General features: G+C 44.4%; 1 long non-coding RNA gene across 1 annotated transcript in view; it reads left to right on the forward strand.

Annotated features, from left to right (window-relative positions):
* The window catches only part of LOC109859104, a 140,105-nt gene that overhangs the window by 39,352 nt on the left and 75,185 nt on the right, over positions 1-25,568 (forward strand). The window contains exon 2 of the long non-coding RNA XR_002250674.1: positions 3,316-3,371. This is a non-coding gene — a long non-coding RNA (uncharacterized LOC109859104). The remainder of the gene's footprint in view (positions 1-3,315; positions 3,372-25,568) is intronic.

Raw genomic sequence — 25,568 nt, forward strand, 5'->3', positions numbered from 1 at the left:
TGCACAGAACGATGGTTCTGTGAAAGATCTGCTCAACTCCTGACCAAGGAGTTTTCTTCACTTTGAGTTTTTTACATTTTTCACTAGCACAACACAGACGCGCGCTACGCGCACGCTATTGTTATTTTTTATTTTAACGTGTTGTGTCACAACTTGTCACTGCGATGACAGCTAGTATAATACGTCTTACAAACCATATAATACACGTATGAGATGTCAAAAATAATGCATGAAAATCACACTCGAAAAATACTGAGAGGGAGGAGTGAAAAAACACAACACGTGACTACAGTCACGTGATTTTATTTTACTCGCGTGTTTTTAAAAACGTGACAAAAGTAAAGTCACGTGACTTTAGTCACGTGTTGTTTTTTCTCACTTCTCTGTCGCATTACTTTAGTTACGTTTTTAAAAACACGTTCGAGTGCGACTTTGTTGCGCGTGAACTTGGCGCGAGGCATTGCCGCGCCTCTTAATTCGATTTACGACATGAATCGAGAAACACATCCAAGAAACACGTCCAATCAACTTCGAGATTAAAGTGGCAACAATCAATATTGAGAGAATCGATTGTGATTACTTACACACACGCTTTTTCTGGTAGGATAGGAAGATAAATTTTATACATATATAAGATGCCAAACATCTTAAATGAATTTTTGAATTGAATGTAACTCGAATTTCCACGTGTTAATTAATTCACACGTTTAAAAGGAAAATACATACGTGCACGTACATCTAGCACAGGCTCGTATCGACCCCTAATTTGAGTTGCGAAGTAAAAGTTAATATTTCGAATGTTCTTGAGAAAAAAAAAAAAAAAAAAAAAAGAACGATATCGACAATCAAGCGAGAGAGATTTCTTATGGGCAGAGGGCTTGGGAAAAGGGAAACGTGTGGGGAGCGTAAGCTGCTTGAGGCAAATGCTTGCATCCGATGTCTGGCACTCTCACCCTCCCCGGCTTTCTGATCCTCAGCTAGAGGCTAATTAACGAGCGTAAGTAATGCGTGTAATTAAAAGGGAGGGAAATATATTGCCACAGCCGGGCGGTATCGCGAAGAAACGACGGGAAAACTGGCTGGTGCCACTTAATGGCTCTCTCTTTCTCCTCTTCTCGTGCCTCTCTCTCTCTCTCTCTCTCTCTCCCCTTCTGGGATATGTTCCGGGATGTCGGAGAGTGTGCGAACGTCACGCGAACACACGCGGACCGGTACGCCGCGCAACACATCGTGTGTTCGCCGGCGATTTCACATTGGCGTAGTTTCCAATATTTGCCATCGCGTAGCTCGCATAAAATATCTTTTGCAATCACACGCCTCGGATTCGTTTTAATATTCTTTCATTTTGCATTTATACGGTCACATTCTCTGCGTTACGCGCCCGAGTTAATAACATTTTAATAAATTCCATAAAATAACACGTGCCCAAAGTAAATTGTGTACACACACACACACACACATAAATCATATCGCATTGTATTATAAAACCCGCACGCCGATGCGCACATCTTCCACACACACACATACTACACTCTATTAAATAACTCATTTAATACCTCATTTTGTGATGTCGAATATAAATATTAATTCGAAATGTATATATACGTTTGCTCGTTTGAGAATTTCATTAAAGTCGGGTTGTGCCCAGGTGAGATTAAAATCAGCGCGAAATTACAATTAGTTTATTCAACTACAAACAATGCGTGCGAGAGCTTTTTTATTTTACTTTGGAAATCGAAACCACATCTCCTCCGCGAAAAAGAAAAAAAAAAATTGCGATCGGCGTTTCCCAACCAGATATCGCATCGCGCGTTTCCGACACGGATTCGAACTGCGCCGAACGTCGGAGTTCCGTCAGAATTTAATTTATGATGAGACTCCGACGCGACTGGTATTAAAATCTATAATGAATGAGCAAAATGAATTGCACGTGCGCCTCCGCGTTTAGTTGCACCGGGGTCCGCGCGCGATTTCCGTTTTGGGACTGTAAGGGGTCGTGCGAGAAAATTAATTTTGTTGGAACTTCCGCGTTCCTCGCGTTTCGTTCGCGACTTCGTTAAAATGAACAGCTCTATGTTTGAGCGCGAATTATCATTTACATAAACTGTAACTGGGATAATTCGTGTCTTTTGCAAGTTAAATGGGACGTTCGTTTGTACGCGCGTGCGCGCGCGCGTTATTTTCAATCTGAATACGGTCTCTTTTGTGAAAACTAAAATAAAAAATAGCACGTAGTTTAGATAAAAACATTAGCGCGGCGGTATTTCCCGCGCTAAATTAAACGTGTGTTTTTCGAGAGACTTTCAAATTCGATCGACGAAAGGAGCGATTTTCTCCCCACCATTTTCATCGTATTCGCGTTGCGATTCGCTTGGCCGCTAAATATTCCAACGGAGAAAGATTTCCGCTGAGAGGATTTCAGATCCCACCGGTTGCCGGATGTGCCGACTGTTTTCACGAGGATTTTCCACCACGAACTGCTGCTCGTTTTCCGTCTACGGGACGTTCAAGTGCTTCTGGCGCGGCTTTGTCAAATGAAAAATCAATTAACGCGCCGCTATTCTCGTCTCGCGTGAATAAGGCCGTTAATGATGTACTTCGTACGAATATCTGATGTTTAATGATGTACTTTCTAGGAATATCCGGTATTAATGTTACATCTCGTTTCGTTTCCGCAAGTAACGTCGTGATTAAACATTATTATCGTTGTGAAAACACAGTTTTACAAATGACGAGACGCGCGCCACCGATAAACAATCCGATCACGGCAAAAAAAAGTTTCGCTGTTACATGGTCAGCAAGAAAAATTTGGATCTATTATATTTTTAACAAATTTTAAATGTGTAAATTAATACACATAATAATTTAAATTGAATTCAATTTGAAAATTCATCTGGCGATGCTTGGCGTTTGCATAACACATAGGAAATATCCAATTTAAATTTCCTCCGTGGAAGTTAAAAAATCCATTGCAATAAAGACATCACGGCCAGACGTAAAAAATGTTTTGTTTCATTAACGCAATGTTTTAGTTGGCAAAAAACAAAAATCTCAACAGGCTTAGCAAATGTTTTTTCCGTGATACGATGTGAAATTTAATTAAAGCAAAGCTATAAACACTCTTTAACCAAAACACATCGCGATGTCAAGATATAATATAATCCTTGTTATATATCGTTAATGTCAATATATAAATATCCTTATTTGCGGATTGTGATCGCACGCCGCGCAATTAACATAGCCATAATTAGCGACCGAGCGGTTGATGCTTTTACCCTACTACGTACTCAAATTCCTTTCGTTTTTGCGTTTCAGAGTCCGTACTTTCTGAGAGGGTCTTTCGCTTCGTCGACTTGAAGTGGCGTACACCGGTGAGTATCCCCCCCCCCCGAATCCTATAATAGGATTATAAATTGTAAACGGCTGCAAGAAACGAGCGTTCTCTATCCCCCGTTCGCTCTCTTCGCCGCTTATTCTCTCGCTATCGAGCTCTGTGTAGCGCGCGCGCGCTTAATTCCCAAGGCGGTGTTTAAAGAGCGGCGAAACGCCGAAATTGCCGGTAATTAACGCGAGCCTCCACTCTGGAGCTCTCGCTTATTCCGGGATCGAAATCAAATCGACCGTGACCGCAGACCGTCGATTTATTTCGCTCTCCTCTCGACTGTACACGCGCTCGCGCGCGCGCGCGCGAAATGGAACCGCTTCGGTGTTGGACGCAGAGCGCCGCCCGTGTGTCTCGTTTTGAAAGCCTCTGCGGTCATTTACGACGTTAAAAGAAAGTTCGTTAAAAAAGAAAAATAGAATTTTTTAATTTTCTCCTTGTATATTTTTACATGTGACAAACAACTCTTTGCATATGTTTTACGCGCGTTACTCTCAAAGAAAATTGAATGAGTGGTGTAAAACCTTCTTCAATCGCGAGGTTAAAATTCTCTCAGATAAAAATATCGAACAAATATCCTCCCGACTCAACGTTTCTCAAAGAAACGTTGAAAGTGCATAAAACATCAACAAAGTAGTACGTTTAAGGGTATTACGTGCTCCACAAACATTTTCCGAATGCGGCTTCGGCGCCTATGATGTCGGAATTACGCGCTCGCGTGTGTTATTTACCCCACACACGCATGCGAGAGAGGCTCGCACGTGTATGTACACACACGGGATCGCGAATGTACATTCTTTGCCGCAATATCAGTCGCGCAGTTTGCTCGCAAAAAGCGCTCGACGCGAAACGAGACTCCGGCGTCGTGGCGTACGGATCATGTTTTACCTCCTTCCACACACACACACACGCGCGCGCGCACACATGTATAGCGCGTCCTGCTCGGACTCCCGTGGCCGGTGTGTTCGCTCGCTGCTTCAAGCGGATTGAGACTTCTCGTTACTGGCGAATCCCAAAAGGGCCGCCGATGCACACACTACGTCTACGGAGAGCAGCGCGTACTCGGCTTCTCTTTTCCATCGCGGTCGAATAAATATTTTTCCAGCGGAACGAAGCCCGTACGTCGATCTCTCTCTCTCTCTCTCTCTCTTTCTCTCCCTCTCTCTCTCTCTCTCTTGAGTCTCTCCCGCTGAGCCCCGGGATAATATCGGCGTCGTCGCTCGGCACGAACACGAGAGAGACCACCCTCCCTCGTGTCTGCGGAGACATCGCCTTCGCCTTTGCGTTCCCTCTCCCCGTGACGGATCCGTGCGCGTTTCCACGTGCACGTCTATCTAATCGCGCTCGTACGTATGCACGCACGAATGGACCGCAAAGCTTCTGCCGGAGGTTGGCGCTGGTATCCACTTGATTGACGACGTTAAGCCGCGGGAATGGAGACGTGGTGAATGTCGATTCGACAATGTCAGCCCCCGAAACTCAGACGTAATAATCAGTTCTGCGTGAGCGACAAAAACGCGTACGGTAAATTTTAAACAACGCAATTTGAAATTTAGACTCTTGTGCGTTTCGCCACACTCTCGATCCCCTTTCCATCCGTTTTCCTTTCCAACTTGACCGGTTTTTATTTAATGCTCTTTTCTCAAGTGAATTATAACGTTCCCTGTGTTTGACCCATGTCGTATTTCATCATTTCGTTGTTCGTCCCGTCGCGTCGTGTTTCTTGTCGGAACCAGAATTAAGCGGGGCAAAAATTTTTGCGCCCGCGTCCCGTTGCCGCGCGCCGCGAAAGTAGACTTCTTTCAGCTCAGTGAATGCAAGCATCGGCGACACACTGCGGCGCCGTGGAAAAAAAGGGTGTCTCGGCGGAGTTAGCGTGCTTAATTGAAATCAAGCCCGCATCGCGGCCGAGAGAGTTCTTTGCGCCCAAGTAGACGGCGCGGCGCGGAATAGAAACGAAGAAGAAAAAAAAAAAAAAAAACAGAAAAGAGTAGACGGCGTTTCGGAAATGAATGAATCGCAACGCGATTTTCTCCGCGTTGTAAAATTCATTCGTCCGCGAGCTTTAGGAGCGAGAGACGCGGAAATGACCAATTAAAAACTCGTAATTAGTCAATTAGAGAGTGATACATAGTCGCGCGTATAAATAATTTTCTGGTCTCTATGAAAATAAATTGAAGCTTTAAAACCGGAAGTCTATAAAAGGATTTAACTTATTTCAATCCGCGCGGCAGTTTGTACATTATTTCTCTTTTTCTCTTTCTTCGTCGTTAACGGTGACCAGAACAAGGTAACTCTCTTTGAGGGCGCGCTCTTCTCTTGCCAAGCAGCGCCGTAGCCGTCTTATTTATTCATGCACGCTGCAGCCGGCTTGCGATTACCGGGTGAGACGAAGAATTGGTACGGAAAATAATTTAAAGACGAGTAATCCCTAAGCTAGCTTCTCGGCAGCTTTACATGTTTCCCGGCGACGTCATTTTAAATGCAGCTTCGCCATTTAATTGGTTATTTACATTTTATAGCGCGTACGCGCGCGCGCTCTCGCTCTCTTTCTCTCTCTCTTTCTCCTCGACCTTTCGGCGATTGAGAGAGAGTGATTTTTCGCGTACTGCGTAAACGAGTACACGCGATACGAGCAACGCAAATGCAAATAACCGATATCGCTTAACGATAGTTTGCAATTCACTGGCGAAGCGAGCCAGTTAGCGAAATTGGTTCCAAAAAGCTGCTCGCGCTCGTCGATATTACGTTTCCATCCGCTTATTTTTTATTTTTATTTTTTATTTTTTTTTTTTTCAAAGTACCGTTTCCCTCAAAACCCGCGCGCGCGACTTTCGAAGCTCTCTTTTCACGTCAACCTTCCTTCTCGTTTTTCTCGCCGTCTTTTTCTCTCTTTCTTGCGCGCTAGTTCGCGCAACTCGCCTCCCTCACGTTGCTCTTTTTCGCCGCGTTTCCGCACAAGCCGGTAATATCGGCGTTATATTAAAGTCGAGCCGCATTGTGTGTCGAATATACACGCCAAGCCAAGAGGATAGGAACGATCAATCGAACCCGGTCACACACAGACGCTCTCTCCCGACGGGATATATCTGTCTCGAATACCGCGGAGGAACGGACGATCCTTTGGCACTATGATGCGCCACGACACTCTCTCGCATCCTTCGTGAATATTTTCAATCGTATTTCCGACGTGCATGGGCGAAATTTGATCGCGCGGTTCCGCATCACGGATCCCTTTGCCACGAAAAGTCCAACACACACACACACAGCAACGTCGTCGCGGACCCCTTCTCGTTTTACCAACCGTCTCAACAGAGAGAAACACACGCACGCAAACACATTTTTTTCGCAAACATTTAATGAAAGAGAGAAAGAACGTTTTTGAGAAGAGAGAGTTTTTGAGAGAAATGTGGCGAAAAAAATCGTTGTTGATCAAAAATTTATTTGTCTCTCGTCTAAATCGAGAGAGGAAGAAGAGACGCGTTTGAAGAATATTGCATCGCAAGATAAACGGAAAGAAGTTCGAAACTGCCAACAACGTTGAGAGCTAGCTTGTGTGTCTACATCGCGAGTCGTGTTAAAGACGCGCCGGGACTGTTTCCGGACTGGTTGAGTCATGTAACTCGACGCGCGCGGGGGTTCGCGCGTCGTCTGATTTACATTCTCACTTCGCCCGCAACGTCTTTCCAACGGCGTTTCCACGACGTGCGAGCGACACACAGAAAGCGGTATGCTGGCTGTTTGCGCGCGTGAACCGGCATGTAAAGTACGAAAAGCAAGCAGAACTCTCGCGCTACACCCTTCCTCCGCTTTTTCCCCCGCCCCACGTTCTCTCGCTCCTTTGCCTCGCATCGTCTGGCAAAGGTCTGTTGTGTTCTGAGCTTTCTGCGCTTTTCCTCTTTCTCTTTGTGGTTTCGTCTTCTTGCTTTAAATACAGAGAAAAGCTGCGCGCTCACGAAACTCTTACGATTTGTTACACAATATGATGTATCTGATGTGCCCTCCCCTCCCCGCGCGCGATTGACTGAAAGAAGGAAACTTGCGCGGAGAGGAAAATAGGCTTTTCAGGTTATTGAGGAAAAATACGCGGATATCCCGCTTTGATCGCTCGTCATGATGTACGAGCGCAACTTCCGTGCGGCGCTCCCCTACGTGAATATATTCCCGGCACGACTGGTGTGCCGTTTTTTTTTTTTGTGCGTGAAAACTACAAGCCGGAGTAAAAAGACTCTTCTTCGAGTTAAATGCATCGGATTCTCGGTGACATCATCTCGGTGACGACTTGATGTCGAGGAAAAGCGCGAAGCAACGTTGCGTGTTTAATTAACGATGTTCCATATGCTGGTTGTTTATTTTCGATTCTTTTGAAACAAAAAACAGAAAATAACACCGTGTGCGAGATAGCGTGCGGAGAATCGCAATTAAATAAACAACCGAAAATTTCACGCATTGAGAACCGCCGTCACCGCGTTGACGTGGTCCTTTCTGTATTTTAATTTGATTGAAATTTATATATTAAACCCCGTCGAGTGTCTCTCTTTTTTTTGCATTATATTTGTTTATTATTCGCGGTTTTGATTTTATTTCACGCGTATTTTTCCCCCGCTGGAAAAAACCGGGTCCTTTCATAAAATTATGATGTATGCACTTTGCTCCCGTTGAAAAGCCCGCTCCCGCTTGAAATTTTCCCATCTTTTCGCAATATTGCGTTGTTCGCAGCCTTTCACTCGAAAATATGTGGATGATGCGTCGATGAAAATCTCACGAGTCTCGGAATACAGTCGATATTGTCAAAGGTGTGCGAGCGGGGGGAGGGGGAGGGAGAATGTGCAAGCTTCCTGGCACTTATCCCGGCAACGTCTTCCCGCGGGGACGGGATACAAAGATTGATTCGGATGGCAGGCACGTGAAAGTCGACGGGTTCGAGAGAGTATAGACGCACTCCGCGCGACTCGATGTCCGGAGAAAGAGGGTAGAAGTGAGCGCGGGAGGAGGAGGAGGATATATACGTACACCATATCTCGCGGACGAAGATAAGGAGAAGGGAAAACAGTGAAGAAATGCGAGAAAAAGAGAGAAAGAGTGGGGAGAGTAGAAGTAAGCACGAATATATTCCACGACGGAGTTTATTCGCCATTTTATGCAGTCGCGACGCGCACTTTTATGCATTCACTTTTACGGGCTGGAAAGCGACTTCTTATTCGCGCAAGCATGGGGTGGGAGGCAATGTACAGGGACGCAGAGGCGACAGAAATAAGAATCGGGGATGGATGTAGAAGAAAGACGGTCCGAACTTAACTACTTCAGTCTGCTTCTCTTCTTGTATTTCTTCTCTCTTTCGTGTACATCATTCATTCATAAAACGGCGAGACAATAAACCCGAGCGTCAATAAAAAGCTATCTCGATTGATAAATTTCGCATAAATTTTCACACAAACGTACATTTGCTTTATTGTAAAAAGAGTTTCGCTTAACGAAGAATTAATTTAATTAAATCTACCGCTTCTAATTAAATTCAATCGTTGATTTATTTTTGACGCGAGATATAACCGCGTTTTTATTTTTTAATGACAGACAATGGGGACTCCGTCAGAAGAGAAGACTCGTCCCGCACAATTTTCGCGATTTCTCATTAAACGTGAATAAACAGAACCGAGACAAAAGAACTTTATTAAATGCGGGAGCGGACCGGGATTTGGAGGATTGGACAAATAATAAAATAAATCGTTTCGCGTTTTTTTTCGGAAAGAAACGTCGCGAAGAGGAGGGGGTTAAAGTCGCGAAATATTCGGTGCTGCCTGATCGATCAGCTCTTGCGCCGCAATATCGCGGGCATAGGGTCATTAAAAGCCACCAACCTCCTCCTCGAATGATCGCACGCTGCGAAATTTATTGCTTTGCGGGGCGCGCGCTGAATTCGAAATTCCGCCGTGGCGGTTTCCGCCGCGAGAACATGTGCGTAAGAACGAGAGGAGGCCGTTCACATTCTCCTACAAATTACCAAAGCACTCTCGCGTAATCGCTTTCTGAAAAATGTTTATCTTCGCGCGCGCGCGCGCGCGCGCACACACTGTGCGCGCGGAGAAAAAAGCGAAGAGACAATGCGGCGTGGCTTTGTTTTATAAGTATCTCATTACGAATGAATAATTGCGCTTCCCACATTCAGCAGGGAAGGCCGACTTTGACGCAACGTGTTTTTTGTTTTTTTTGTTCTCTCTTCGAGACAGGATGAGATTACTTTTACTAGCTGCACACGCGAGATCCCAGGTGCATTGTGCTCGAGGCCGCGCGTACCTGTGCACACGTGTGTGTTGACACAGAACCTGGCCGCTTCCGGTGTTCGAAGTGTATATACGGCTTCTTCGAGGTTGTTCTACGTTCGCTATTTTTTTTTTTTTTTTTTTTTCGACGCTTCATAATTGAAAACCCGCAAGTACACGTTTTCATGCGGATATTATGTCCTAAGCGAGCGATATCGATTTGAGAAAAAAAAAGAAACATCGAAGAACGCGCAACAAAACATTTGCTATTTGTCCGAACTTTGTTTCTCTGATTATATATTGTATGTGTTTTTTGTTACAACACACACACACACACACACACACGTACATCTGTCGCGTAAAACAACGCAACCACACATCTACGTGCGCGCTCAATTTATTCCCTCTCCGTTTGTTTAATAAAAATAAAAGTTCTATTTAAATAACAAATACATTATTGTTTCGAGCAGTAACAGTTTACGAAAAGAAAGAAAAAGATCTGAAAATTAATATCGTCAAAAAGCAGATTTTACGTTTTTATCGATGACATTTTTCGACGTCGTGCGTTTTTAAAAACGACGGGAATTGCGATTGCACGACGTTCTCCCGCGGCCGTGCGATTAAAATCGCATAAGGCGCCGATTACACGCGATCGTGTTTTTAGCCCGGCGGCGGCGCTCGTTACGTGGTTCAACGTCAGTCGAACGGAAGTATAAAGAGAGCTTCGAGGAATGGTAGTCTCTGTTCGCGCGCTGATTTCCACGTTGATGCCGGGCGGACTCGATGTGAGAAACTACGGGAAAGAGAAAAGGAGGAAATAAGGGGTCGGAGGGTAGGTGCACCGACCGGATGGGTGGAAGAAAAAGAGAAGGTAACACGTGCAGAACGAGCGGCGAAGAGAGAGAAAGAAAGAGAGAGAGAGAGAGAGAGAACGAGAGAGTGAGAGAGTTCGCGCTCTTTGCGATTCTCGCACGTTACTGCGGACGCACCGATTCGAGTCCGGTCGACTGGTTCTCTCTCCTCTCGTCCTCTTCCTCGTCGTATCACGGGGCCGAGGAAATTTCCCATCGCAACGGATGCGAGGAAATGATGTGGAAAATCGGAAGGAATGCCCCGCCGGCCCGTTGCATCGTTTTTTTTCTCCCTTTTATCTTTACTGCGTTCTCGCTCTTTCCCTCTAGCTCTTCACGTCTTCATTGTGAATATCACTTGTATAAATATTATTGGTTACGTGAATCGCGTAAAATCGAAGGATGTTACAAATAAATATTACATATAATACGTACATATATAGAGAGTACCTTCGGGATTTAGGCCGGATTTTATATCGCAGGTCAGAAAAAATAGAAAGAGTAAAGAGATAATTTGCAACCACTTTTTTACGTGTCCTTAAGTCACATTAGTATTGTGTTGTGATCATTAACTAAACTGTCGTCAGTTTAGTCGATTCGTCAGCGCGTGATAAGTAGCGCAATGTGAGTGTAGAAGGGAAGCAAATAATGGAGTATACTAAATTACAAAAGCACGTGCGTCACGTATTCTTTATTCAGCTAGCCTATATATCCCACCAATTTGGAATTACGCGACGCTTTTTGACGTGTGAGATAACTAAAGTAACAGGGAGGAGAGGAACACGCAACTAAAATCACGTGACTTTACTTTAGTCACGTGTTTTTTCAAACTGTGAAGCTAGTCACGTGAAAAGAAAGAAAGGAAAAACAAAACGCGACAGGGAGGAGAGAAAAAACAACACGTGACTTTAGTCACGTAAAGTGTTTTTCCATTTCTCTCTGACACGTGACTTTACTTTAGTCACGTTTTAAAGACACGTTTACTTTAGTCACGTTTCAAGGACACATGACTAAAGTAAAGTCACGTGACTGTAGTCACGTGATGTTTTTCTACTCCTCTCTGACACGTGACTGTATTTTAGTTTTACGTTTTTAAAGACAAGTGATTAAAGTAAAGTCACGTGACTTTAGTCACGTGTTGTTTTTTTTCTCTTCTTCCTTTCTTTATTTTTCGAGGTATTCAAGATTGCTACGTCAACAATGACAATCGGGGTATGAGAAATCCGCGCGAGAACACCGCGGGCGAAAGAGAAATAGTTCTGGCGGCGAAAATCGGGTCGGGAGAGTACGAGAAGCTTTCGAGAAAGAAACAAATGGCACCTTCGTGGCTCAATCTATCGGCTCATTTGAATAAGTCGAACGTCGGATGCGTTTCTGCCGTCGCTAGGTTCTTTCTTTCTCTCTTTCACTTTCTCTCTCTCTCTCTCTCTCTCTCTCTCTCTCTCTCCTCACGTCTCTTTGTCCTTTTCCCTCGCGTATCCCATCTCGCGTTCGCGTCACATTCGCCATCTTCATCGCCCTCGTAGCTTCTATTCATCCCCTTGTCGACCGCGGGGGCTGCCTTCAACGGCGGCGGCGGCGGCGGCGGCGGCGGCGTCGACATCTTTGCTCAGTACCTTAAACGTCTCCTGATGGAAATCGCTATTATGCCGTCGGTTTTATCCCCCGCCGCGAGTCGATTCTTTCGAAAAGCTTGATTCTTGCTTGCTGCGGCTCTCCTCTCTCTTTCTCTCCCCGCCTCGCTTTCATTGGCCGCCGTCAGCGTGCGCCGTTGGGATTCGTTTTTCCCCGAAGAGCTCGGATAAGGATCTCGATAAAATATGCAAGTTGGTTTAATGCCCGCGAACGGCGCGTTGTGCCGTACTTTCGTACTTTTCTTCTTGCCAAACGCGACAGATAATTAAAGGCAATAAGTGTCTATTTATTATCTTCTTTTGTCGAGAAAAAGTAGATTATAAAGGCGAGGCTTGTAATCTACAAATAATAAAAGTCTACAAGGAGTTATTATATAGGGTGTCTAAAAAATTTTAATACAACCGAAGTGTGAAGGTAGATTGGATTAATCTGTATCGAAAAGTCACGTTCCATTTTGCAAAATTGCGTGGGAAGCGATAGTCTCCGGACTCTGTTAGGCGTGTACGATTTCTAGTTGTAAAAATCAGCTGATCAAGAAGCTATGTAAAAATTTTTCAAACACTTTATATATCGAATGAGATATATAACAAAAGCGAAGATTTCTGATGACCGCGAGTGCCTTTGTGGCAACGGTAATATTTTTCAGCGTTTCGTCGTAATATATGGCAGATTTGAGAGTTGCTCCTCGGTTCGTTAATCCTTTTCCGTTTTTCGCGGAGGCGTGCTCGCGCGCGCGCGCGCGCGTACGTTCTCGTCTCTTCCTTTATTGCCCCGTTTTACGGGCGCGTGATTTTATGGTGGAAGTAGCTTCAGCTCTTAGGTACGAGATTTAGGAAACGGATTTTGGATGACGACGAGGCGGAGGCGGAAATAATGTCGAGGAGGCGGGCGGAAGCTTTTTGAAAGTTTCCATCGAGATTTTGTGTCGACTCCCTCGCGTTCACGAGCCCGCACGATGCGGGATATTCTACGCGAGGAAAACACACGTGGCTGCATCGAGTTTTTTTCCCCGTTGGGAATAAAATTCTTCCTTCGTATCCTCCCGTATACGTATATATATATACATATATATATATATATATATATATATATATCACATTCTGAAGTTTCGGGAAGTTCGAAATGCTTCGCGGGGGAGTTGCGCGAAATCGGAGAAATCATGTATCTCGCGATGATAAGCCAGAGAGACGCGTATACTTCGTATATACGAGATCGTCGTAGAATCAATGGCTGTTGTCGCTGGCAATTTTTCCGCAATAAATGACTTTTCTTGTAGCCGTACTCGTGTATTTTCGCGATCGATTTTGACACACAGAATTTACATTGCGAAACTCTCGCGCGACTCTTGTCTATCTACGTGGCTATATTTCTTCTCTCTTTATGCGTCTCTCTTCCTCTTGCTATTTTATATTTATTCACAGAATACGTTCGGAGAAGCATCGACGATATTCGCGGTCGCGATATTCTCCAGTGTTCTCGTCGTGAATTGAAAAAGTCGCAAAAGCAAACGCAATTCCTCAGAAAAAAGAAACATATTTTTTATTTGTGAAACCATTTTAAAAACCATGCTGTAAAACTGTGTGTGCGGATTTTTTTCAAGCAAAGTACAAGCGCCGCGTACTCTGCAAGGGATAACAAGCGGGCGGCGGCGGCGGCGGTGGTTTTCGAGGCGGGCCAACGAGTGCATTAAGAACATCCGCTCGGAAATCTCGACCGCGGCGCCGATATGTATGCAGCGAATAACGATAAAGCACTCCCGGGTGTCTCCGGGTGGATTTCTCGACGAAGCCAGTCGCGCCGCGCAGCGCCCGCGCCCGCGCGCGCGCGCCGTTTCGGCCGCGTCCGTTCGCCCGTGTCGGGGAAAATAAGTATCCGCCTCGTATTACCGCGGAGATCCCGCGGGAATTGTAAAACGGAAGGCGGGCCGCGATAATTCTGTAGGTGTCGAGAGAGGATTCCGAGTTCTCTCGCGGAGAAATGGCACCTTGGCCGAGTGCCCGCGTGTATCTCCGCGGCGGCGCGTCGCGGCTCGGTTCAGTGTCGCGCGAAAGAAAATAACCGAATGCTTCTTCCTCTAAATACGTCGGTATGCGTTTTTGTCGTTTCTCTCGAAACATCCGAGACGAGAGAGAATCCACGCGGGATATTTGAGATTACACAAAAATCGCTTCTCTCGAAAAGAGATATTGCGGTTGGGGAGATAACTCGAGATAAGCGAGGAGAACAACAACCGAATGGGTGAATTAAAATTATTTTGGGCAGGAAACATAAGATAAACCTTATCGCCCAACTACAGGTTTTCGAAATTATTTATTGACACCCCCATAAAAAACTTACAGTGATGGAAGTTACAAGCAAATGCCATTAAATTGCGCCGAAGCGAGAATGAGAAACGATACTTGGGGTGGCACTTCGTTTTTCTTCCGGCCGAACCGCTCTCTTTTCCTCTTCCTCCTCCTCCTCCTCCTCCTCCTCCTCCTCCTCTTGTTCTTCTTCCACGAAACTCCACTTTTGGCCTACCTTCGCCTGTGTGACGCGACGACCTCCGGGCATTGTTAAGTTTTCCAACCCTCCGCTCCATTTGTTCGTCAACTCCCGCGGGGGCGGCCGACGCCCCCGAATGGTTTCTGCTTTGTCTTCCTCGGTCAAACATGTAGTGTCAGACGACCTACCGCCCTAGCCTAACCGCCCGTTTCGGCTTTGCTCTTCTCGCGCTCTAATTGCGCCGCTTTACCTCGGTTTATCTCGCTGTAACTGTTTCCAAATTCTAACTCTTCTGTCTGTTCCGTTGGTTTAATACCTAACAGGATGTTTGTTCCGAAGACAGTAGATTTTAGCGAAGATTCTGTCGGAAACTTTGGGAAACATGAGAGTTTAAACAAATATATACACACATATATAAATTGCACCGATCGTAGTACGAGACTCTGTGTCTGCCTTCCTCTCGGGAGTTTAAACCGTAAACAACAACAAATATTTTCTCTCCACTTTTATTGTAATATTTATGTTTTTAAATAAACGATAAATATTTAATAAATATGAGAGATGCAAATTGTGTCTTCTCTCTTGCATAATGTTCACAAAAGTTACGTATCGAGCGTAACTTTCTCTCTCTCTCTCTTTTATTTTTTTTATCTTTAGTTTGAACGTAACTTCCAGAGAGATGCATTCAGATTGTGCTACGCTCTGTAATGCATCGTCGATAATTCTGATTTATCGACGGGCGTTTCTACATTCCTGCATGTAAATGGCGACAAAATTGTTCTTTTTTTTCTCTCTCTCTCTCTCTCTCTATCTATCTATCTCTCTTTTTCGCCGGTGTAGCGAGAGATACACGGCGCATGCTTTCAAAAATTAACGATTTATTTTAATCAAGACACGCTGGTGAATAGTAATTAAGGAAAAAGCAGAAAAATGGGAGACTCCCTCGAGCGAGTGGTGTGGTTTTCAATTTATTCGCGGTTTAATTGAAAAGTGAACGATTTACATGTACTTCCGCGTGAGCACGGTATTTTATTAGTCTATACAAAAAAAAACGAAAAAATTCTTATATACAGACATTTCTCTAAAAAAAAAAAAAAAAATAGCGGCATGAACGAACGAAAACTTCATCACGTTTTTTGTCGTAAAGTAAAAAAAAAGAAAAATTTCAAACTACTTTTCCAATTGCTGTTTTTGAAAATGAGAGACGTACCGGTTTGCGATCATTCACTGAGAGAGTTTTTCCTTCACTTGCCAAAATTCTATCTGTTATTAACTTTACGCGAGACCGAAAGGTAATTCGATGCGTAATTTTCCAAAATCGTAGCTCGGCCTGGAAGAGACGCGAAAAAAATGTCTGTCACCGACGGCGATTGAAGCCTCGCCATCGATTGGCGAGGTCGGCATCATTTTGTTCCTTTGTTTTTTCATGTCACGTCATGTTTAGCGGAGACGGAAACAAAAGACGCGATAGTACTTTTCCTCCTCCGTCCTTTCTTTTCCATGTCTTTGCTGCGCGCGCATGCGTGTGTGTGTGTGTGTGTGTGTGTGTGATGCGAAAATACGACGCGACAAGTATTTTATTATATAAAAAGTACGGTCATCTGTATGTGTTTTCTCTCTTCTGATGCGCACGGGGGAGGAAGAGGAAAGAGAAAAAGAGATGAGGCGCGTAGAGAGAGTTGGGGTTGATGGCTTTGTTACTTGAAGCGTCAGCACCGACAAGGGACCGACGACTTTCTCCCGAGGATCGTTATTCACAACTATCTCCGACTAGTCGGAGGGTGCGAGAGTACAGGGTGGCCGGCCTCGAGCTGCGACGATTCTGTTCTATTATTCAGTCGTGCTCGAGAAGGTCGGACCTATAGTGGACGTACAAATGGAAACGAAGAAGGAAGGCCGTTCCGTGATTCTTTCGACACTTCGTGTAAAGTCTCTTTCTCTTCACGGTCTTATCTTTTGACCCGACACGTGAGAGACGCGCACATCGATTGAGAAACGATCTTTATTTATTTGCACAGAAAATAAGAAACTCTCCCTCCGTAATATCGTATCCGATCTTCTTCTCTCGATTCGTCGATAATATTCGACAATATATATATAAGCTGTCTTCGTATTTCTACCAGGATTTGTTGTCAAAGTCGATGATTCCCTTCGCATTTAATTCCGCGGTAAAAACTCGATATCGAAAACGACAGTGTTATCTTATCGTCGAGACAAATCTTTAAATTTTGATCTCGGCTCAAATAAACAAAATACGAGTAGCGACACGGTTATAGTGTGTTGCTGCTCGATAGAGACTCCGGACCGCATGCCGAAGACAGCAATTTCAGATGTGTCGCGTGTTTTCAGTCACATATTTCAATCAGCACGACAGCGAGCACGTAGCGTAAAATGCGTCACGGTCAGCGAGCGCCTCCACGAACGTCGCTACCACGACGTCGTAGAGGGTGGTCGGTGGTTAAGGGTAGAAGTGATATATACACGCGGCCATTGCCACCGGTACATTCCGTCGGAAGTTACACGGTTTCATGGTGAAATACCGAGGCTCTGAACACTCCACCTCTCCCCCCCCCTCTCTCTTTCTCTCTCTCACTCCCTGTCGTATTCTCTCTTTTTTTTCTAACTCGCACACATTTGGTCCTTTTTATCTTTCTCAGTCTCCCTTTACTCCTGTCTTGTTTGTTCTCTTCTCTTTTTTTTTTCCTCTCCTCCTTCCCCCATTCCGTTTTATATCATTCCATTTCTCCGTTTCGCGTCATCCAGTTTATCTCCATCCTCCTCCGTTGCTTTTCCGTCCCGCACTCCCCCCGTGTCAGGCATCGCTCTCTTTTTTTTTCCAGCTGGACGAGGATAATATCCGCGTGACCTTTGCCTCCGATGTCGACCTCTTTGTTTCCCCGGCGTACCCGTCGCGTGACAGCCCATCACACGCCATTCTCTCCCCTTCTTGTTTCGCAAAGCGAACGAGGCCCGCGTGGATGGAATTTTATGCCGGCTGCTTTCGCAAAAATGTGACAGCGTCGCGCGGGGGATGAATCTAGACGACGACGGCGGCGGAGGGGAATTATGGAAATATGCTCGGCTCTCTCTCTCTCTCTCTTTTTTTTTTTTTTTTTTTTTTACTCACATCGGAGGAGGAAAAATCCGCGATGTTAACGAATCCGCGTTTCTGTACGTGTTTCTAGCTGATCTGGATTTAGCACGGAACAACAGCAGTTCTCTCCCGCGCTCCGTTTCTCGTTTAATCGGTTTCAGGCGCGCGCGACATTATCCCGTAACGTATATTCGGGATAACGCTACATACATAAAGAGATCACGTTTCCGGTTTATAACGCTGTGAATTTTAATAAACGCGCGCCACTTCGAAATCTCTCTATTCGTTTCGGCGCTCGTCGTTATTTTGTTCCGCGACAATTTTTTTCCTTTTCCGGATGAGACGCCGCGCGAGATAGAATTTTGGTGAAAACACAGAAAACGTTTTCACTGGTTTGTGACAATCGAACAAGCGGCGGACGCGTCGCGGCCAGAAAGTTAGCTCGTTGCGCGCGGCGGCGGCGGCGGCGGCGGCGGCGGTGACTAACGGATACGAGAAGAATTTTATGGCAACGCCATTATCGTAAAAATCTACAGTAGGCCCGCGGGATGAAGTGGGATTATGAATGCCGAGATACTCGCACCGTGTGGGTTACTCTCTCCGCGTTACGTTCTGTTCGTTCTACACCTCTCTCGCGCGTGCATACACACACACACACACACACACGCGTGATATACAAGCCAAAATGAAATGAAACACGGTTTCCCGTAGAATTTAATTTAATCTTTCTCATTCGACCGGTGTCAGTGAATATCGGTCGGACTGCGCATCAGTTCCGGGGGCCCATTCGGATTGATCGACGTTGGTTAATTCAGACGAACGCGATCGATCACGTGCGCGCGCGTGACAAGATCGCGCGAGGGGGAGGAGGTCGAGGACGCGCAGCAGTGAATACAGATTTCGCGAGAGCACTTGCGCTCGCGTGCGCGTCAAGCAAGCTCCCTCCTTTCTCCCCTCATTTGCATAACCGAAGTTTCCACTTCCGCTGAAGTAATCAATGCCGCCTCGCATCTTCAATTCCGCTCCCGTTCGAATTTTTTTTTTTTCCTCCTGTTGTTTCGGAGCTTCGAAAATTTTCTCCGACAAGAGAGACGATTTCGTTATCCTTCCCCGCGGAAAATTTATTATACGATTCGCGCTCTAGGTGCGTCCGATTTATCCGTTGAAAACGAAGTGCCATTGGTCTGTGGCCAAATATTACCCCGCGTAAAATTACACGCGGAGGAGATGTATGTGTATACAGGCGTTTCCGTCTGTGGCGTACGTACGTTAAACTTTACGCGTAATATTTTGCGTGCGAAAATGTCTGTCGCGCCCGCGACGATACGACTAACTTACGTAAATCTGAGTTTTCTTTATCGCCGAAAGCGAGTTTTAAGGACACGTCGCGAGGTGTTCTCTGTCACGATTAAACGTGACGGCGGCGCTTTTGTAATAAAGATAATGGAGAACAAACACAGTTGAGATTCCCCTCATCAAAGAAAGAGAAAAAGAAGCCGCGCGTTCAGTAGAACGACTACGCTTATTCTTTCCCCAAGATTGGAGTACGCGCAAGTTCGACAGCCAGGAGAGGAAGGGGGATTGAAAGACAACGACCGGGGAAAGGAACGAAGCCTCTTTGCTCTCGGAAAAGACGCGCAATTCGACATTGTGCGACGCTCTAAAAATGTATATCGAGCGCTTCGCCTTTTTCCGTACGCGAAGTGGATTGCATTCGAGTCACCCGACGGGGGAGGGGGAGCGCACAAATATCCGATGAGAGGTCGTCGGCGATTGCATGCGTGCTTCGTGTGGGCGTCGGTTTTAGCGCGCGGGGACACAGGGCAGAGTATCGCACGCGCGCGAACGTCGTAATTGGAAAACTTCGGGATTATTTCTCCGACAATCCCCTTTCCCTCTCGAATGATTTAGTCGGATTAATAAGCGCGCGGTGTTATCGTTGTCCCGGGCTTTCTTTCCAACACTTTCATATCGCCGCGAGGCGTTTCCATTTCGGATCGGAGCGTTTTTTATCGCTTAGGCTCTCTCATCGAGAGCCAACGACCTGTGGGATTTATCGGGAGCGCTCGCGTTCCAAAAATAATACATCAAATACACTCATGCGAAAGCCGTATATAGCCGTATAATATTAAATCTGAGCTTAAGAGCGGCACTTTGTGAGACGTGTCCGGCCTGGTTTACACCTCGCCATTCGCGAGAGGAAGATTCGCGTCAGATTTATTTGAAACATATAAAGAACAAACTTGCATATTTTATTCGCCCCGCGGTATCTTATCAGCATTACGCTCTTTCCGTGTCCTTTTACTTGCGTACGCGGAAAAAAAAAAGTTTCGCTATTTATACGGCCAGCCAGAAAAATTTGCCGAGCTTACTGAAGTTTTTGTTTCACTAACAAAATATTATGTTGGCAAAGCGGCAAATAATAATAATGAATTTCACATTTTTCTCACTGGTCATGTAATATAAATAATTTTAATTAATTAGAAAACAAACTTCTGGAAAAAATGCAAAATTAAAATAAATCGTGTAAGCTATAATTTTAATTTTGTAAATAAATTACCACCGGTGAGCTATAGCTTTAGACTTTATTTTAATTTTGTAAATAATTTTCTTTCTAATTTGCAAAAACTGTTTTTGTGGAGTGATATATAAGAAAATTTTTTTCTTTTTTTTATTAACCTACACGAGTAACGTTAACGATTATTAATCTTGTGCGAAAAGGTTAACGATCTTTCGAGAGAGTTTTATTTATCTGGTAGACACTCGCAGAAGGAGTTTTTAAATAGTTTGCCGATCGCTATTATTAGCGCGAGATTATGTTGCCCGTGTGAACTTCACGAGCAGAATGACGTTATCGTAAATATGATACACAGGCGCCACGTACGTACGTGAGAAAGATCCCTCGAATTACTTCCACGCGGTTTACGCGAACGAGCTTTTTATACTTTTTAACGCGAGCGCGCGCGCGCGCTCGCGGCTCTCGTCGATTTAGCGTTCAAGTCCTCGTTTCCTTACAGTCCGGGTCATCGGGCGTGCTATGACCACCGTCGTTCAATTTGCATATAAGTTGGTTTTCAGGCTTTCCCTCGCGCACAGACGACGACGAGATTGTTCTCGTGTACACACGATGGCTTACGGAAAATGGCCCGTTTGTACCCCCACACCAGAGAGCGCCGAACCCCTCATGATATATATCCTCTCTAACAGCGTATTAATAGTATCGTCTGACGAAAAACGAGATTCTGATCGACATTCTGATTTTTCACGAGCATTTATGACTAAATATTTTCGTAACGTGAGTTATCCGTTATTTTATTTTATTGCGTGCCGATGTACTATTTCTCTTTTATTTATTATTGCGGAGTGTTTACTGTAGTTCATATTTTGTCTTTTAAGTTTTTAAATACAAATCAAACAGGCCTTTTAAGTATAAATCAAAATTCAAATTTGACCTCGAAGCCGCGGTCCACAGTCGTAAATCAACTTTGGAACAGAAAAAAACTACTCATTTTGATGCTAAGGACGTTTCGATCATTTATTGTTTGATCCTCTTCAGCTAATCTAAACAACAATTTAAAACTTTTATATTTTTCTAAGTTCACTCGCACGGAATAAAAAACTAGCCAAACAAGCTAACAAGAAATCAGTTAGTACAAGGTCAAAGAGATTTGATGAGCCTGAGATTGAGATTTTTGTTTTGCCAATGAAACATTTTGTTGATGAAAGCAGGATTCAGTAGACCCGGCAAATGTTTTTCGCTGGCCATATAATAGCAAAAAACTTTTTTCTCCGTGCAGTTATTCATTCCGAAGAAGATCCGATCCATAGATCTGATTTGATTTTTTCAATAAAACTACACTTTTACACACCAATATATTGGTTCTCGTATTGATCCTTTTGTTGAAAATATTTTTATTAAAAATAAAATAGAAGTTGTGAATAAGAGCGTGAAAAAGTTTACGGAAGTACTTGATCAATATTACATCCGCGTATAAAAACCGGCTTTCGGATTATTCCACAGTACAACCGCAGTCGTATATTGTAGTTGTCTAGCTAAATTGCTTGCGCGTAAGTAGATTAATTGTATAATACCAAATTATAGTTTGAGAAATTTCGAAGTGGCATGTTACATTTAAACTCCGCAATAACTTGATGCTGAAACCCCGCGCCGTGACGTTGACTTCACTTAAAACACCTTCGCAGACCGGTTATCCTTTAAGCGAAATGTATGTGTGTGTGTGTGTGTACGTTGCACCATGATAACATTAAAGTGAAGCGGAAACCGTTACGTATTGTAGCAAGAGTTGCTAATCTTCGTGTCACGTTAAAACGTTACACGTGACACATGGCCGCGAAGCGGTTTTCTCGCGAAACGCGAACACGTTAATTCCGTCCGTCTAGCAAAATAATAATATCGAAAGAGAGAGAGAGAGAGAGAGAGAGAGAGACGCGACGTAACTCCCCCGCAGGATACGAAAACTTTTCGCGGCGGTCAAAAATTCAATAGCTATTTCTGACGCTAGGCGTTATAAGATAAAATCGATATAACGACGTTGTGTGGGCTCGCGGAGAGATAAAAGAAAATAATACCGCTCGCGCGCGCGAGAGAAAGAGAAAGAGAGAGAGAGAGAGAGTACACAAGATTCTTCCTTGTACATAAATTCCTTTCTCTCGGAAGTGTGTTCGGAAAGTTTTGCGCGACGCGAGAAGTTTTACGTTCAAGGATGCATGCCAAAAGCATAAGTCGCAAAATTCGAAAATCGCTATTTTCCCGCTGAGCCAATTGTGTTCTCTTTTCTCACGCGCGACTTGAGATAAATACTTAAAAATAAACCTAGAAATGGAAACTTCGATGTAAAGAGACAATCTGTTTTGTGACTACACTCGTTGTTTATGTCATCGGCTTGATTTTTCTCGTCTGTTGACGGTTTCCGATTTGATTTGTTAATGAAGATTGTCTATTATCGAATGGCTGAGGATGATCGAAAACAATAAAGACCTGACATCGAAACGTCCATTTCACCTCATTTGAGAGAGATCTTGAATTTATTCAAACCATTACCGCCGCTGGTGGATCTCTTTGGCTTTAGGGTTTAAGTATTTGCAATTGCGTTCAAGCCGGTTTTCAATGACTCGAGACACAATTTCGCAAGATCGCGCGTTACACGCGCAAATATTGTACACACGCATTGTCACGTAAACGTAACAATCATCACGAAAATATCCGCAATTTTGTTTGTTAACATCGGAGACTAAATGCACAGCTCTAATTACCATCGAACTGTTTTCACTCAATTAAATTTTATTCGCCACACACATAAACTTGAAACAATATTACATTGTTTAATTATGTTGTTGTAACGAATTTATATATATATATATTGTATATTTGCAAATATACAATTTTAATTAATGTCTTTTGCGCGCGCGCGCGCGCGTGTGTGTGAAACCAAGGAAGTACAAATTCACAACTAATTGGACATATTCGAACGCATTATAGTAGGTTAATGAAATACCATCAATTTGTTATCAATTGTCACAATTATGAAAATATTGAAATTACCGATATTTATTTGCAATATTCCACTATCCGCACAAACAATGACGAATTTGATTTCGCTTTATCGAGGCGTTTGTTTTTCCTCCGGTTTTCTATCTCTTGGAGAGAAGAGAGTGGGGGGGTAGGGGAAAGGAAACCCGGCATGTTCGGGGCGGCAAATCGAAACGATTTGTAATATCGCGAAAGCGAACCGTTGGCTGGAGGACGATCGTAAAGCTTACGACGTCCATCGCGCCCGAATGGAAGCGGGAGCATTTCGCGATATCGTAAAATCCGGCAAAGAGGAAGAGAGAGAGAGAGAGAGAGAGAGAGAGTCGGGAATAGGCGCGATAGAGGTATAGGCGCTCTTCTTCCATGTGTATTCCATCCCTCCTTCCCGCCTTTGGAAACGCGGCATTAAAATTCGAACACGATCATGAACGCGCGATATAGCGGCAATATAACGCGAATAGCGTCGTCGTTATGGAATTCGGTGGTCGGGCCATTGAAATCACTCGGAAGGATCGATTCGACCCTTCGACGTACGCGTTCCTTAATACCGATACTCGTGTCCTCATCTCTCGTGTCCGATGAGAAGATCCCGTGTGCTCTCCCGGAGTGAACACGCGCGCGCGCTCACGTTATATTGCACGCACACACATATCGCGCGCACACACCCTCCCGTGTGTCCCGTGGGGAATTATCGGCGAGCCCGGGCCGTCGATCTGTGCTACCAATCATGATCACCCGACGTGATACCGTGATCGATGGCTCACGCGTCTATTCTCTGCCTACGCTGCTGCAGAAATCAAGTTCTCTCATTCGCCGCGAATGAAGAACCGCGAGACTTTTATGCACAGCTCGTGAGAGGCAGTTTCTGCAGACGGTTAATAGCTCGACACAGGGTGTGAGATATCGATATCCTTTATTCGCGGAGATATAACAATAACAATATATGTCACAGGTTTTTTTTTATACACGTTCGGAAAGAGACACAGTTCTGACAACATTCGGGTCGGGTTTTCATTTGCGGGTTTTGTGTAAATACTTTCGCGCGACGCGATATTTATTTAAACGCATAACGCGAGGAGCGAACGCAATTTTTCTTTTTCTTCTCTCGTGTTCCTTTCCACTTCGTCGTTATGCAAGTTTGTTTGTTTAGTTAAAATCGCAGTATATATACGCACACATTAAAACGAGATTCGCGAAATTGCTACGTTTCAAAGCGCACGTCAAGCAGCGACCAAGAGATTCTCTACGTGACATTAAATTATAACGTCTGTGCGAAGCGTGCGTTATTTCGAAAAAAAAAAAAGATGCTCTCTCGAGAAGAAAGTTCCGCACAATGAAGCAAATTGACACCGTTCTCTCTCTCTCTTCTCTGAGAAGAGAAAAGAGAAGCGTCCTTCGCACACGACGTCGCGAACTGCATCCAAACCCGAGTTCACACTTGCGCACGTGTCCGTCAAAGAGACACGAAGATGTCGCGATTATATCGCGATGAAAATTTCTCCGGTGTACATTTAACGAAACCAGGCGCCTGTCTACCGAAATGTATGCGATCTCGCGAAATAAACCAGAAGAGATAAGGAAAAAATAGTCTCTCTCTCTCTATCTCTCTCTTTCTCTTCTTCTTCTTCACTGACTGGCGTCTTTTGCAGCGCGCGATGCAATTATCTCGTGTTAGTCAAAAGCAAAGATCAAAGATGCAGATTCTCGATTTCCTCGTTTCTCTCGCTATAAAAGCAAGCGCGCGCTTATATACTGTTTTTCCATCTTCGTCTTTTTTCCATTACTTGCCGTATAATCTCCTCGGGATTCCGTGCCTCGCGTGCGCACGAACTCGATCGAATTATCCCTGAAAAGTAGTGCATCGTAACCTCTTTCCTTCTCTCTCTCCTCTCTCTCTATCTCTCTTTCTCTCTCTTTCTCTCTCTTTCTCTCATCCTCGTACTATTTTATATTTTCACCTCTGACCTTTCGCAAACGCCGCGGACTGTCGGAATGTATATACGGCGATAAAATAGCAAAAGGCTCCAATATAGTATTTAAAGCGCAAACCGCGAGCGTGTTATTTCGAATCGAAATTTCTTCTTCCGCGTCTGCGCCGAAAGCATTTGCACATATACATATTCGATAATCGTTCTCTCGTCCGAGTAAATATCTCAAAGAACATAATTTTTGTTAGGAAAAACAAATATACATAGTCAGATAAATAAAATAATCAGTATATACATATATATAGTCAATACACATAGTCGGATAAATAAAAAAAAAGAGCGTTTGCACAGAATGCGAATTTTTTTCGACTTTTGGTCGGAGA

This window comes from Pseudomyrmex gracilis, unplaced genomic scaffold (genome assembly GCF_002006095.1).
Source record: "Pseudomyrmex gracilis isolate BER0280 unplaced genomic scaffold, ASM200609v1 scaffold_238, whole genome shotgun sequence".
NCBI lineage: Eukaryota > Metazoa > Arthropoda > Insecta > Hymenoptera > Formicidae > Pseudomyrmex > Pseudomyrmex gracilis.